Source organism: Dasypus novemcinctus, chromosome 6 (genome assembly GCF_030445035.2).
Source record: "Dasypus novemcinctus isolate mDasNov1 chromosome 6, mDasNov1.1.hap2, whole genome shotgun sequence".
In the NCBI taxonomy this organism is placed as follows: domain Eukaryota; kingdom Metazoa; phylum Chordata; class Mammalia; order Cingulata; family Dasypodidae; genus Dasypus; species Dasypus novemcinctus.
Genome location: NC_080678.1, coordinates 93,564,965 through 93,579,118, shown reverse-complemented (window position 1 = coordinate 93,579,118; position 14,154 = coordinate 93,564,965). Strand labels below are relative to the sequence as shown.

Sequence of the window (14,154 nt, the reverse complement as noted above, 5' to 3'; positions counted from 1 at the left end):
GAGCTCCAGGACCCAGTCCTTCCACCAAAACAACTATTAAAAGGAAGGAACTATGTGGATTAACTCTTTTGAAACTCTGGAGGCCAGAAGAACACTGTACAGCCTTCAGGGAAGAGCAGGAAGAAGAGGCTGGTAAATGATGGTAAAGAACAGTAAATTGCTCTCTCTGTCTGGCAGCTACCAATGTCCATCGCCACTCTCATGGCAGGCTGCCATGGGCCCAGCTCCTGGCTAGCACACTGATCACAGAAAGTACCTTAAAAACACTCTTCTCCAAGGCCAGGAGTGGGCAGGGCTGATCACTCATCACAGCTTTTGATTAACAACTTCAGATTGCTGAGGGCCCGGCTCTACAGGCAGCGATTTTTCAACCTGCCTCAACAGGGGCAGCAGCAGAGGCACCTTACGGCCTTAAGGATGCTACACTTCCTCAGGGTACAGAGGACATCGAAGTGAGGGGCTGATTTGCTGGCCAGGCCAGAAGAGCTCAGCTTTGAGGAGCCATTGGAGAAACTCTTGGTACCATTCCTGATGCCCTCCACAGGGCCCTTGGGAACTGATCTGTACCCCCCTTGTGAGGCCCTGGCCCTTGTTTTGGCTGGAAGACAGACTCCCCAGGTGGACCCTCCTCCCAGAATTTGCCCTCCAAGCAAAAACAGTGTGGGACAATTAAAGGAGCATAAGAAACTATACAGGCAAATAATCTGGGGCAAGGCTTGCCAAATTCAAACACCTGGAGAGGGAGGTCTGTCTTCTAGGAAAGAGGGGACAACCAAACTCCTATAAATAGGGAAACTCCAAAACAGCTAACAAGCAAAAGCCCAGGACAAGACAGAAGTCCAGAAAGATAGGAAAATCCCTGCTTACTGCATTTGTCTTGGGCAGACCTTCCCAATAGGAGGGCTGGAGCATGAGAACATCTGTCTTATCACTATCTGCTTACAAAAATCAAAAAACAGGCTTCTAAGGAAATAAATTTCAGAGCTAACAATTTGAAATATTAAAATGTGCAGTACATAACAAGAGTACAAGACAAACAAAGAAACAGGAAATGATGACCCAACCAAAGGAAGTGGATAAAAATCCAGAAAATACCAATGAAAACCAGAATGTAGACATATTTGGGGGCAGGGGCAAGGAGATGAAGAAAAAGTACAGAGAAAGAACTAATGGATGTCAGGGAAAAATGAATGAGCAATATGAGAATCTTCCCAAGGAGGTAGAGATTTTAAACAAGAACCAAGAAGAACTACTGGAGTTAAAGACCACTACAAATGAAATGAAAAAATTCCCAGAAGAGTTTCAAGCAAAGATTCAACCTGGCAAAATAATGATAATAATAATAACAATCAGGGCAATGCATGAATGCTTTGCGGTAGCAATGGAACCTCTGGAATCGCGGTGCCATCGAGTCTTGACTTTTCAGGACAGAGCTGGGGCTCATTCATGGGTGAAGCAGGCCAACTTGCCTACAGCTGACAAAACTGAAGTATAAGGGCCACCCTTGCCCAGAGACCCCTAAGGAGCAGAAGGCTTGCCTAGCTGACCAAGAGGACTTTGAAGATGCCAAAACAGCAATTTCTCCAGTCTATGGCCATCATACCAATCCCAGACAAGAAAAGCTGGGTGTGACTTTGACAATGCTATGGGGCAAAATTGGAGGACAGTAGCAAAATCACAAAGAAGTTGAATGCCATGACCCCATTAAAGAAGGCCCGTGACGAGGGCTTCTGTCATTGCAGACGTGTCCATCTTCGGGCTCTATCCTGCCTGTGACTACTTCTGTTTGGTTGTGTTTAACCACTGCAGCCAAGTGGTGAAGACTCAAGCTTTCCAGAAGCACTGCAAAAGAAGACATGAGCCCCTCAGCAAGCTTTATACCCGGGCCCAACCCCCACCAGCAGCCCCCCGCCCCCCCCCCAGCTGCAGTCAATGGGCAGGGCCCAACTTGTAGGGCCCCAGGTTCCATCAAAACCCCCTCCAGGGTGTAATATGGGGGCACTTTCAGGGCTTGGAATTGTCCTGAATGACATTGCAACAACTGATATAGGCCATTATATATCTTGCCATAACCTACAAAATTGTGCCAAAAGAGAGTGTAAACTACAATGTAAACTATAGTCCATGCTTAGTGGCAATGCTCCAAAACATGTTAATCAATTATAACAAATGTACCACACTAATGAAGAATGCTGTTAATGTGGAAAATGTGGGAGATAATAGGGATCGGGGCATACAGGAAACCTCTATATTTTTTATGTCACATTTATGTAATCTAAGTATATACTTTAAATAATTTAATTTAATTTAATTTTTAAAAACCTCCTCCAGGGAGAAGGGCCAGGGGTCCCAGAGCCATGGCCACCAGCCTCCTGAGAAGACCTAGAAGGACAACCCCTGCCCTTTCATGCCTGTGGTGAATCTGGAGAAGATGTCCAGTTTCCCAAAATCCAATGGGCACAGAATCAGGGTAGCCCTGCCTTCTTCTTTCCTCAGCCAGCCAGGCAGCCCTGCCGAGGACTCCTCTGGAATAAACCCCTTGGCTCCCCCTTCTAAAGAACCTACTGGCAGGGAGAGCACTGAGGTAACCCCCAGTGAGGGCCCCAGTCACCAGCTGAAGATAGCCCCATGAAAAGGAGCCTGGTGGAACAAGGGCCCCTCCAAAAAACACGTGGGAAAATGGCTCAGGAGCAGTGCAACCTCAACAGACAGTGAGAGCTGATAAACCCAGAGACCTACGAGATCTGTCCCCGCCTGCTCACTACAAGATCCACTCGGTGCACCAGCGCCCAGAGGTCCAGGGCCAGGCCAGGGACCTGGATGTTCTGGTGGCAGAACTGAAGGCCAACTCCCGCAAAGAGGAGTCTCCCAAGGAAAAGAGCACAGGGCACAAGGAGCCAACTCTCAAGTGCCCCTCCCAGGAGCCCCTTCCTCAGTCCAGGTGGTGACAGCTGCAGCTGCTCCAGCAGCACCCTCACTGCTCATGCCAAGCAGACCTACCCATCCTGTGCACTGCCAGGTCCCAGCTTCCTCTGAGAGTGAGTTAGATGATGAAGGCCCAGGGATGGTGATGGGGACCCAGGCCCCTTCCCCTTCCCCCTGCCCTGTGGTGGGGCCCAGGCCTCCAGCGAGGACAGTGACCAGGAGGGGACATCTGATGACATCCACCTGCCCCCGACAGCTACTTTGTAACCTGGCCCCGCAGGCACAGGTCTTCTGCACCTTTGGGAGCCCGTTATTGAGCCCAGGATGCTACGTGTTTAGCCACCGGCTGAACCGGTTCTGCTTGGCACTTAGCTCTGCGTTGGAACGGCGCCTCACCATACATGTAGAAGATCCTGCTTGCAGCTGACCCTCCATCCCACCCTGTCGGTTCCCCCTTATCTGCCCCCTGGGCCCCTCCTCCATGGGCAGCTGACCCCACCTTCCAGGCTCACCCCCAGACCAGCCTGCCCAGCCTCCACAACCCCCATCAAGGACAGCCTTGTCCCCAGCTAGGCAGCGGACACACGTGTGCTGGGCGGAGGGCGTGGGCAGGAGCCAGGCCCTCCCCTCGCCACTGCCCACCAACACACCATCCCCTCCTTCAGCAAGCTCCCACCTTCCAAGGCCAGCAAGTGGTCCAAAGGCAAGGACGGGGCAGAGGTGGAGGCCCTTCTTGAAAAATGGAAGCTATCCCCCAGGCCCAGCACTTTCAAACGGACCTGCGTCCACTGGAAAAGGCAAGCCGTCTGGGTGCTGGGGCCTCTCTGCTAAGACTAAAGCAGCCCTTGGCATGGGGCTTAATGGGGTGATGGGGCCAAGAACGAAGAAGGCAGGACTCCCAGACTGCCAGGGTTCCCCTCATCAACCCCCCACAATGGCAAGGCTTCTCAGCTGGGGAACCAGAAGCAGCTGGACACCCAGCCATGGCCCTGTCAACAACCTGCCTCTCTGAGGAGGAGGTAGCCAAGAAACGGAAAAACCTGGCTACTTACTGCTGGCCCATAAAGGCCAGGCACTGTCAGGTTGGCGCTTCTGCCACTGCAGCCTGCTCAGTGCACTGCAAGAAGCCTGTCCCTTTGGAGAGAAGTGCTCCACATGGAACTCAAAAGCTGTTAACAGGACGGTGCCTACCCACTGAGATGGAGCTGCCCCTCCAGATCTGGGCCCCAGGATGCTGACGCTTTTTGTAATTTTATATTATTTTTTAAGGAAAAAAAAACTCTTTAAAATACCTCAAGACTGTCTCCCTGCTCTGTTGTTGCTAAGAAAATATAAAAACAGAGACATAGAAAAGGAAGAAAAAAGAAAAAACAATCAGCGAACTTGAAGACAAGACACACGAAATGAGCAAGGCTGAAGAGAGGAAAGAAAAAAATAGTTATTAAAAGTGCAAATAGCTTAAGAGACCTATGGGACACTATCAAAGATATGAATATACATATTATAGGAGTCCCAGAAGAAGAAAGGCAGGAACGAGCAGAAGAAATATTCAAAGAAACAATGACAGAAAACTTACTAAGCTTAGCAAAGGAAGAAGTCCAGAGAACACCAAACAAGATAAACATGAAGAAAAATACACCCCGTCATATACTGATCAAACATCGAATGCAAAGGGCAAGAAGATTTCTGAAAGCAACAAGAGAAAATGAATGTGTTACATACAAGGGAGTCCTAATTACATTGAGTGTCAATTTCTCATTAGAAACCAAAAAGAGAGTACAATGAAATATTAATACTTAAAGTGCTGAAAGAAAATAACTGTTAACCAAAAATTTTATATCCAGTGAGACTCTTTCAAAAATGAGAGAGAGATTGGCATTCTCAGATAAGCAAAAGCTGAGGGATTTCATCATCACGAGACCTGCCTACAAAGCAATACTAAAGGGAGTCCTTCAGACTGAAAGGAAATGGTACCAGACAGTGGTTCAAAACAGCATCCATGCGGTGTAGCAGTGCTCCAAAATGTATTCACCAAATGCAATAAATGTGTCACAATGACGAAAGAGGTTGTTGATGTGGAAGGAGTGGGGTGAGGGGTGGGGGGTATATGAAGATCTCATATTTTTTTAATGTAACATTTTAAAAAAATTAAAAAACAGCATAAAGAAATAAAGACCTGCAGTAAAGGTAACCATCTGAGGATTATAAATACCAGTATTATTGCAGTGCATTGCTTTGTATGTAACACCACTTCTTATTTTATAAAGTAAGAATTGATTATGCAAGAATATGCATTGCTAAAATGCAAATGCATAAAAAGTAATTATAAACCTATGGTTTAGGACATATAATGTACAAAGATATAAGTGGTAACAAGTACAAAAAAAGATGAGGGGACAGAGGAGTATAGGAAAAGTATATGTGCATGCTATTGAAATTAAATTTGTTTCAAACCAAATATAATTATTATATATTTAGGATGTTACATTTTAACTCCATGGTACCCACAAGGAAAATAGATGAAAAATATATCCAGATGGAAATGAGAATGCATTCAATATGGTACAACACAAAACAAATCAAATAAATATAAAAGTAGGTATTAATGGAAGTGAGAGACGTAAGGGTATAAGACTTAAAAAGGCTAAATAGCAAAATGGCAGAAGAAAGTTCTGTATTATCAGTAGTGACTTTTAATGTAAATGGATTAAACTCTCCAATCAAAAGGCAGGGTTGGCAGAATGGATGAAAAAGCATGACCCAACTATATGCTGTCTGCAAGAGACTCATCTTAAATACAAAGTACAACTAGGTTGAAAATGAAAGGATGAAAAATACATATACTGTACAAGTAGAAACCAAAAAAAGAAGTGGGGTAGCCATACTAACATCAGATAAGATAGACTTTAAGACATTACTATCAAGTCCACTAGAATAAAAAGGACTATAAGAAGATACTGTGAACAACTGTATGCCAATATACTAGATGAAATGGACAAATTCTTAGAAACAGACAAACCACCTACATTGACTCAAGAAGAAATAAAAGATCACAACAAACCAATTTCTAGGAAAGAGATTAAGTCAGTAATCAAAAACCTCCCAACAAAAAAAGCCCAGGACCAGATGGCTTCACAGAGGAATTCTACCCAAACGTTCCAAGAAGACGTAACACCAGCTCTGCTCAAACTCTTCCAGAAAACTGAAGAGGAGAGAACACTCCCTAATTTATTCTACAAGGCCAACATCACTCTCATACCAAAGTCAGCTAAGGACACCGCAAGAAAAGTAAACTTCAGACCAATACCTCTTACAAATATACATGCAAATATCCTTAACAAGGATACTACACAAACAGTGAACCTTAAGTTAAACCATGGACTACAGTTAATAGAACGATTAGAAAAATGTGCTATCATCAATTGTAACAAATATTCCACACCAATGCATGGTGTTAATAATACTGCAGTATATGGGAATCCTGTATTTTATGCATGATTGTTCTGTAAACCCACAACTTTTCTGATAAAAAAAATGTATTGCTGACCACCTTCTGAGCCTTCAGAGAATCATAATATTTTTGCATGTGCAGGGTCTTGCCTTGATGTTAATGACTGCTGACTGATTGGAGCAGTGAATGCTGAAGGTTGGGTTAGCTGCAGCAATTTCTTAAAATAAGGAAATGAAGTTTGCCACATCGATTCTTTCAAAATTGGAGTCCAACCTCTCAAACCCTGCCACTTTTCATTGACTAAGTTTGTGTAATATTCTGAATCCTTTGTTGCCATTTCCACACTGTTCACAGCATCTTCACAAGGAGTAGATTCCATCTCAAGAAACCACTTCCTTTCCTCATCCATAAGAAGCAACTCATCATCCACTCAAATTTTTCATGAGATTGTAGCAATTCAGTCACGTTGTCAGGCTTCACTCCTAATTCTAGGTCTCTAGCTATTTCTTCCATATCTGAGGTTAGTTCCTCCACTGAAGTCTTGAATCCCTCAAAGTCGTCCATGAGGGATGGAATCAACTTCTTCCAAACTCCTGCAAATGATATTTAGACCTCCTCCCATGAATCACAAATGTTCTTTATGGCATCTAAAATGGTGAATCCAACTTCAAAACCTTTTCTCCTTGCTGAGCAATGATCTTTTTACATATCCATATTGTATTTGCTGCAGCTGATGTACAAACATTGAAACATAGCTTTCAAACATCATTCCATTTGGTTTACATTATGGTTTATATTTTAGACTGTACAATTTCCAGAAAGTTTTCAATTAAACTTATCCAGATCCATCAGAGAAATCACTATCTATGACTGCTATATCTTTATGAAATCTATTTCTTAAATAATGAGACTCGGACAAAATGAATCCTTGATCCATGGACTACAGAATGGATGTTAGGTGAGCAGGTAAAATAACATTCACCTCATTGTACATCTCCATCAGAGCTCTTGGGTGACCAGGGGTGTTGTCAAAGACCCATAATATTTTGAAAGAAATCTTTTTTTTTCTTAGCAGTAGGTCTCAACATATTAAAATATTCAGTAGACCATGTTGTAAACAGATGTTCTGTCATCCAGGCTTTGCTGTTTCATTGATAGAGCAAGGCAGAGTAGATTTAGCATCATTCTTAAGGGCCATAGGATTTTCAGAATGGCAAATGAATACTGGCTTCAACTTAAAAAGTCACCAGTTGTATTATCCCCTAACAAAGGAGTCAGCCTGTTCTTCAAAGCTTTGAAGCCAGTCATTGACTTCCCCTCTCCAGCTATGAAAGTCCTATCTGGCATCTTCTTCCAATGCAAGGCTATGTCATCTACATTGAAATTTTATTGTTTAGTGTAGCCACCTTTATCGATTATGTTAGCTAGACCATCCAGATATCTTGCTGCAGCTTCTACATCAGCACTTGCAATTTGATGTTATAGAGATAGCTTCTTTCCTTAAACCTCGTGAACCAACCTCTGATAGCTTCAGATTTTTCTTCTGCAGCTTCCTTTACCTTCATAGAATTGAAGAGAGTTAGAGTCTGCTCTGGATTAGGCTTTGGCTTAAGGGAATGTTGTGGCTGGTTTGATCTTCTATCCAGACCAATAAACTTTCTCTGCATCAATAATACGGTTGCTTTGCTTTCTTATCATTCATGTGTTCACTGGAGTAGCACTTTTAATTTCCTTCAAGAACGTTTCCTTTACATTCACAACTTGGCTAACTGGCATAAGAGGCCTGGCTTTTGTCCTGTTTCAGCTTTCAACATGCCTCCTTCACTAAGTTTAATCATTTCTAGCTCTTGATTTCAAGTGAGGGACATGCAACTCTTCCTTTCAATTGAACACTTAGAGGCCATTGTAGGGTATTAGTTGCCCTGGTTTCCATATTATTGTCTCAGGGAATAGGGAAGCTTTAGGAAAGGGAGAGAGATGGGGAAATGACTGGTCAGTGGAGCAGTCAGAACAAAGGCAACAGTCATTGATTAAGTTTTCCTATTATAGGGGCACAGTTCCTGGCACCCCAAAACAATTACAGTAGTAACATCAGCCCACAGATCAACATAATAGATACACTAATAATGAGAAAGTTTGAAAAAATCGTGAGAATTACCCAAATACAACCCAGAGGCAAAGAATGCACACATGCTGTTGGAAAAATGGCACCAATAGACTTGGTTTGTCACAAATCTTCAATTTGTAAAAATCATCTGCAGAGCACAATAAAGCAACATAGACTAAAACAAGGGAAGCCTGTAAGGCTTGGAGTGACCAGTGGTGTGCATGCCCACATCACCCCCACCAGGTCGAGGCCGAGCACATCCAGGCCCCCAAGCGCTCCACGAGCCTCCCAGTCGGAACCTATTAGTCATGTACTTTGTTAATATAGCTCTTGGTACTGTACACCTCATCCTGCATTGAAGGCCGTTATTCTTTTAGTGTTTACCTCTGATTCTATTTGGTAATAATCTATTTAAAGATTTTGCATCCACCTGCACAGGGTAGAGTGGTCTGGAGTTCTCCACTTTAGTTATGGTATTCACGAGAGGCCAGCTCCATAACAACTATTCTTCAAATGTTGGTTCATTTATAACCCCGGAAGCCGTGGCCAGGACAGTAGAGGGCAGCAAAGAAACAGAGGCTCAGAGGAGGCTCCTGGGCCTGGCCCATCTTGCCGCCCACTCGGGACATGCATGCACTGTCCTCAGCAAGGTATCAGACCCTCCCAGACTCTTAACCAAGGGCATTTCCAAGGTCATTAGTTTTGGGGGGTGTGAGTATGTGTCACACTTGTACCAGAAAGAGCTCAGGACTATGAGATGCTGGGAAATACTGGATTTTAAAAGCTCAACAAGGTTCTGCTTCTGTTTGTGGTGTTCACCGCAGCACTTCTCTGAACTTTCCCTCTGAATCTCCAAGGGAGGGACGAACCCATGAAGGCTGCAGACATGAAACGATGGTTAAATTCACATGTCTACCTGGCTAGATGATGATGTCAGCCATTTAGTCAAGCAAGCTCTAGCTTGATTATTACCATGAAGGTATTCCATAGATGGACTTTGCATCTACCATCAGTTGATTGTATCTACAATCAGCAAAGGAGTTTGCCCTCAGCAATATGGGGAGTCTTCTCATCCAATCAATTGGAGGTCTTAAAAGCTTGAACTGAGGGTTTCAGAGTCCAGAAGACTTTCTGCCTCAGCTTCAGCATTGGCTCTTGCTGGAATTTCCAGCCAGCCAGCTTCCCCTTGGGAATTCAAACTGAGGGCTTCAACATCACCCTAAGGAGTTCAGACTTGCCAGTCCCCACAGTTGCATGAGCCAGTTCTTAATAATAAATTAAATTTCTCTCTCTCTCTCTCAGTATATGCACCACATTGGTTTTGTTTCTCTGGAGAACCTTAATACATGCAGTAAAGCACAGACCTCTTCTCCATGGGAAACCCCTGGGAGTGGCCTGCAGTCAGGTCTTGGCACCTCTGCTCAGCTGCTGCCCTCGTGCTTCTAAGCTGCATCCCCCTGTCATGAGCCTCCCCCCAGGGGTCTCTCAAGGATTTCCAGCCAGTCCAGCTCTGGACACCAAGTGAAAAATTTCCTCCCATTGGCAAGACCCTGTGGTCAGGTTGGGCATTCACAGCCCCCTGGGCTGTCCCAGGGCTGTCCCAGAGCAGAGGAGGACAACACCTGCCCACGGGGAACCCCTCAGGCATCCTGCTGGGTGGAGATGGACCAAGCACCTGTGACAGTTTGTGGGCCCCAGAAAGTCCTGTTGTTAAAGTTCACGCCTTCCTGTGTATGTAAACCTACTGTGGGCAGGAACTTATGATAAAATTACTTCACCTAAGGGCCTCTGATTAGATTGTGGGACCCAGGGTGGGTCTTAATCCTCTTATTGGAGTCCTTTATAAATGGAAGAATAAAAAGCCACAGACACAGGAAAGAGCTGCAGAGACAGAGAGGAACCCAGAAGCCGAGAGAGAAGTCCTGGGAGCCAGAAGGTGAAATCAGGGAAACACAGGAGCTGAGAGGAAGCCACTTTAGCCAGAAGCTGAAAGTAAGGAGGCCCAGGGAGCAGGGAGAGGTGAGCAGACACTGACGTGTGCCCGAACACCCACAGCCGCTGCGAGGGGAGAAAGCATCTGACGATGCTCTGATTTGGACACTGCCTCACGGCCTCATAACTTAACAACACCCCACTATAAAAGCCAACCCATTTCTGAAACATTGCTCTAGCAGCACTTAGCAAATTGAAACGCACCCGTTCGCACATGCCCCCGAGCGGGAACAAGACTGCCCTTTGTTTCAGTGAAGACGAGCCTGTGCCTCTGACCTCATTACCCGGGGCTGCTGAGGCTTCAGGCGGGCCCATCCACGTGTCCATTCAGCCTCAAGCCCACAGGGCAGAACATCTACACTGGGTGGAGCCCGGAGCCAGGCCTGGCCTGGGAGGATGGCAGATGACCCTCAGCCCCGGGGACAGATGGCCTCAGTCCACGGTGACGGTGGGCATGGGCACAAGCACAGTGGGCACAGACAGGGAGTCCACCCTGCCTGCCCAGGCCTGTAAGACAAGGGGTTGGGTGTGAGTTTGCAGGGATAGGTGCAGGAGGCTTCAAAGAGGGGGACACTGGGAGACAAGCAGGGCCGGGGGCTCCCGGCGAGGGGCTAGTGCACACAGCAGAAGGCCCTGGAAGAACAGGGCCTGCGGCTGAGAGAATGAGGGTCCCCAGGGGACCGCAGGTGGGGGGAGGCCTGGCTGTGAGCCAGCCGTGGGGTGGGGGCTTTGCAGGGCAATGCAACATGCCGGCCCTAACCTCGGAGGGAGCTCAGGGTGCCTTCTTGAATGAACAGGCTCTACCTGCCTGGGACGAGCTGCTGCTCTGCCCGGACGCTCCATGGGCTTCAGAGCTGGGAGGGTGTCCGGAGGACAGGGGTGTCTCCAGTATGCAGGAGCACTGGGTGAGGAGAGGGTCAGAGGGGCAAGCCTGGGCCTCGAGGAACCCCCTCAGCTCTGGCCCCTGCAGCTGGGCTTGGGGCACGTGGGAAGGACTAGGAGGAAGGTAAGTGGCAGAAAGCCTCTCCCTCCCTCAAGCATGCCCCCTTGGAGAGTAGCAGCCCCCTCTGAGCCTCACCGGCTCCTCGCTCTACCTGGACGTTGCCTGCCCTTCCTGTCCCCTGGGGCTGTCGGGAGGCCCAAATGGCCGTGGTGTGTGAACGGAACAAAGCGATACAATCGAGCGAGCCCGGGTTATTATTTCGCCCTCCATGTCCTTGTTCTCCAACCCGCTCGCTGGGCTGAGCTACTTGCATCCCATGTAATTAACTGTCGGAACAATTGGTTCCCTTGTGTGCAGCCAGCCAGAAAACGAGCCCGCGGCTCCTCGGCACAGCGGCGTTCGCGGCGCGGCTGGGGAGGCTCTAGCCCCTTGCCTCTCAGCACCGCCGCCCGTGCCTTCCTCCATTTCCCTTCCAGCAATGAGGTGCCATTCTGTTCCGAGTTGGGGGCTGTCTTTTCCAGCACCCACGTTTCCCTGGGGCTTTTCAAACAGGCTCCCTGCAAGGGCATTATTTTAGTTTTCCCGAGTCCTCAGCCACCACGGGGGTCTCTGGGCCTGGAGAAGACTCATGCCAGAACTGCATCCCTAGGCTGGCCGGGCGTGCACCTGCAGGCGTCCAGGGCTCCCGGGGCCCTGGGGTGAAGTGGGGTGGGGAGCAGGATGGGTGAGGGGGTGCCTGGAGAGCCCCAAGGCCCAGAGGAGGCAAGTGGGCGGAGGTTGGAGAAGCCTGTCGCAGGGCCTAAGACCCCATAGCAGGGTCCAAGGAGACACTGTGCAGCAGCAGCTGCCCCCTGGCCAGACCCCCGGTCCCAGAGAGACCCGGCATGGAGACCAAGGCTGCAGTGGGGGACCCCAGGGCTCCTGCAGCAGCTGGCAGGTTCCTCGCCTCCTGGAGCCTCCTTTTCCTTTCCTGCTTCCACAAAAACCTTCAGGGTCCCTGGGGCTTGTGCCCCCACCCTGCCAGGCTGGAAGAGCTCCAGAGGCTCCAGGAAGAAACAGCTCTTCTCCAGCGGCTCCCAGACCCAGCAGCTCCTAACTGAAGGGAGCTCAGAGTGCAGCGGGGATGGCCACGGCCCCCCTAGCCCCTGGAGCTGGGGTTCCACGCCCTCCCTGTACCCAGGTTTCACAGGTGCCTCCTGGAGTACACAAGAAAGAGAACGTCACCCCAGAGAGGTTACGGGCTTGCAGAGCTCCCTCCCCAAAGGCCCTCACAAGCCCCGTCCAGCCTTCCCCGGGACTCTGCTGGCGAATGCTCTGCCTGCTGCGTCCTGCCTCAAGCACGCATCCGTGTTGTCCTCCCACAGCAAGCCTGACCGTGGAGGACGGTTCTTGCCCCTATGTCATGGAGGAGGCACTGCTGTCTGGAGGGGCTGGGCCCTGGGGAGGGTCTGCTGTTAGGAATAGGGTCTCCAAGTCGGCCAAGTGCACACGAGGGCATGACCCCACAACGCTGCCTCTAAAACCCAGGGGGAAACTGCATCTGGAACTGGCAGCCCCAGGGGACAGCTGGAGCACACAAGCAACTGCACGTGGGCCCCTGTGTGTCCCCCCCACCCTCTTCCTGCACAGGCTCCCAATTCCCCGGCTCCAGGGAGCTGACCGCCCCACAGGAAACTGCAGTGGGAGCCTCACAAAGACTGAGGTCCCCGGCGAGGCAGAAAATATGTGGCAGAGCTGCTGGTCGAGCCCGGCCGGGGTGGACGTCCAGACGGCGAGGAAGGCCCAGCCCCGTCCCCTGCGAGGGCAGGTGAGCCAGGCCTGCAGGCGGAGATCCACCTGCAGCACCAGCCAGACAGGCCAGCCCTCAGGCAGTGCCCCTCTCCCGTCCCAGCACTTGCAGCCTCCGTCATCCACATCCGCAGGGTCAGGCCTTGACTTGGGCTGATTCTGCTCCTCTCCCCACACTGGCTGTTGGCCTGGACACGACCCCGAGCTGTCTGAGGTAGTGTTTCCTTGTTTGCAAAGAGAGGTAATATTAGCACCAAAAACCTCCAGGGCTGGTGTGGTGAAGCATATCTGGCATCTGGCGGGTGCAGAAGGCATGAGGAAGCGGGAGCGCTCGAGTGGAAATGTGCCCTCTGCCCACGCAGGGTGGGCACCCTGCCAAGCAAGAAGGGACTCCCAAACCAAACCAACGCACTCCCTCACTGCATGGCACCCCAGGCCACGCAGCTGGGGACGAGAGGATGAGCCCGTGGCCAAACCAGACCCTGGCCGAGGGGAGTGGGCTCCTTGGAGGAGACGAAGGTCTGCTGCGATTTGAGGAGATGTTGGGGAGCCGACAGGTAGGGCTCCTTTGGAGAAGATGTCTGACTGAGGCTGAAGAAGGACGTTGAGCTGGAGGTATAGAAAGAGCAACGGCAAAGACGGCGGGACGCAATGGCCTTGAAAGGACAGGGAGCGCGGGCAGAGGAGGAGCAGGGCCGAGGCTTCTCCCACAAGGCTCTGGGGCCGTGGGGTGCGCAGGGAGTAGCTCCTGGAGGGGTGAGTAGAGGAGCAACAGCAGCTGCCTCTTATTCTGGAAAGTTCACTCCACTCACGGTGGGGGCTGGGGGATGAGGACCCTGAGGGGAGCAAGGGGCCAGGGAGGAGGTGGGAGACGGCGGTGGCTGGGAGGGGGGGAAGGTAGAGAGAATGGGGGGGTCTGAAGGATCTGCTATGCTAGCCAGGGGCAGG

The 14,154-nt window shown here is 49.3% G+C and overlaps 1 pseudogene; it reads left to right on the top strand.

The window, feature by feature from the left end:
- Nucleotides 1-1,381: 1,381 nt before the first annotated feature.
- LOC101425748 (ataxin-7-like protein 2) lies at nt 1,382-4,163 on the top strand (annotated as a pseudogene).
- Nucleotides 4,164-14,154: the final 9,991 nt, after the last annotated feature.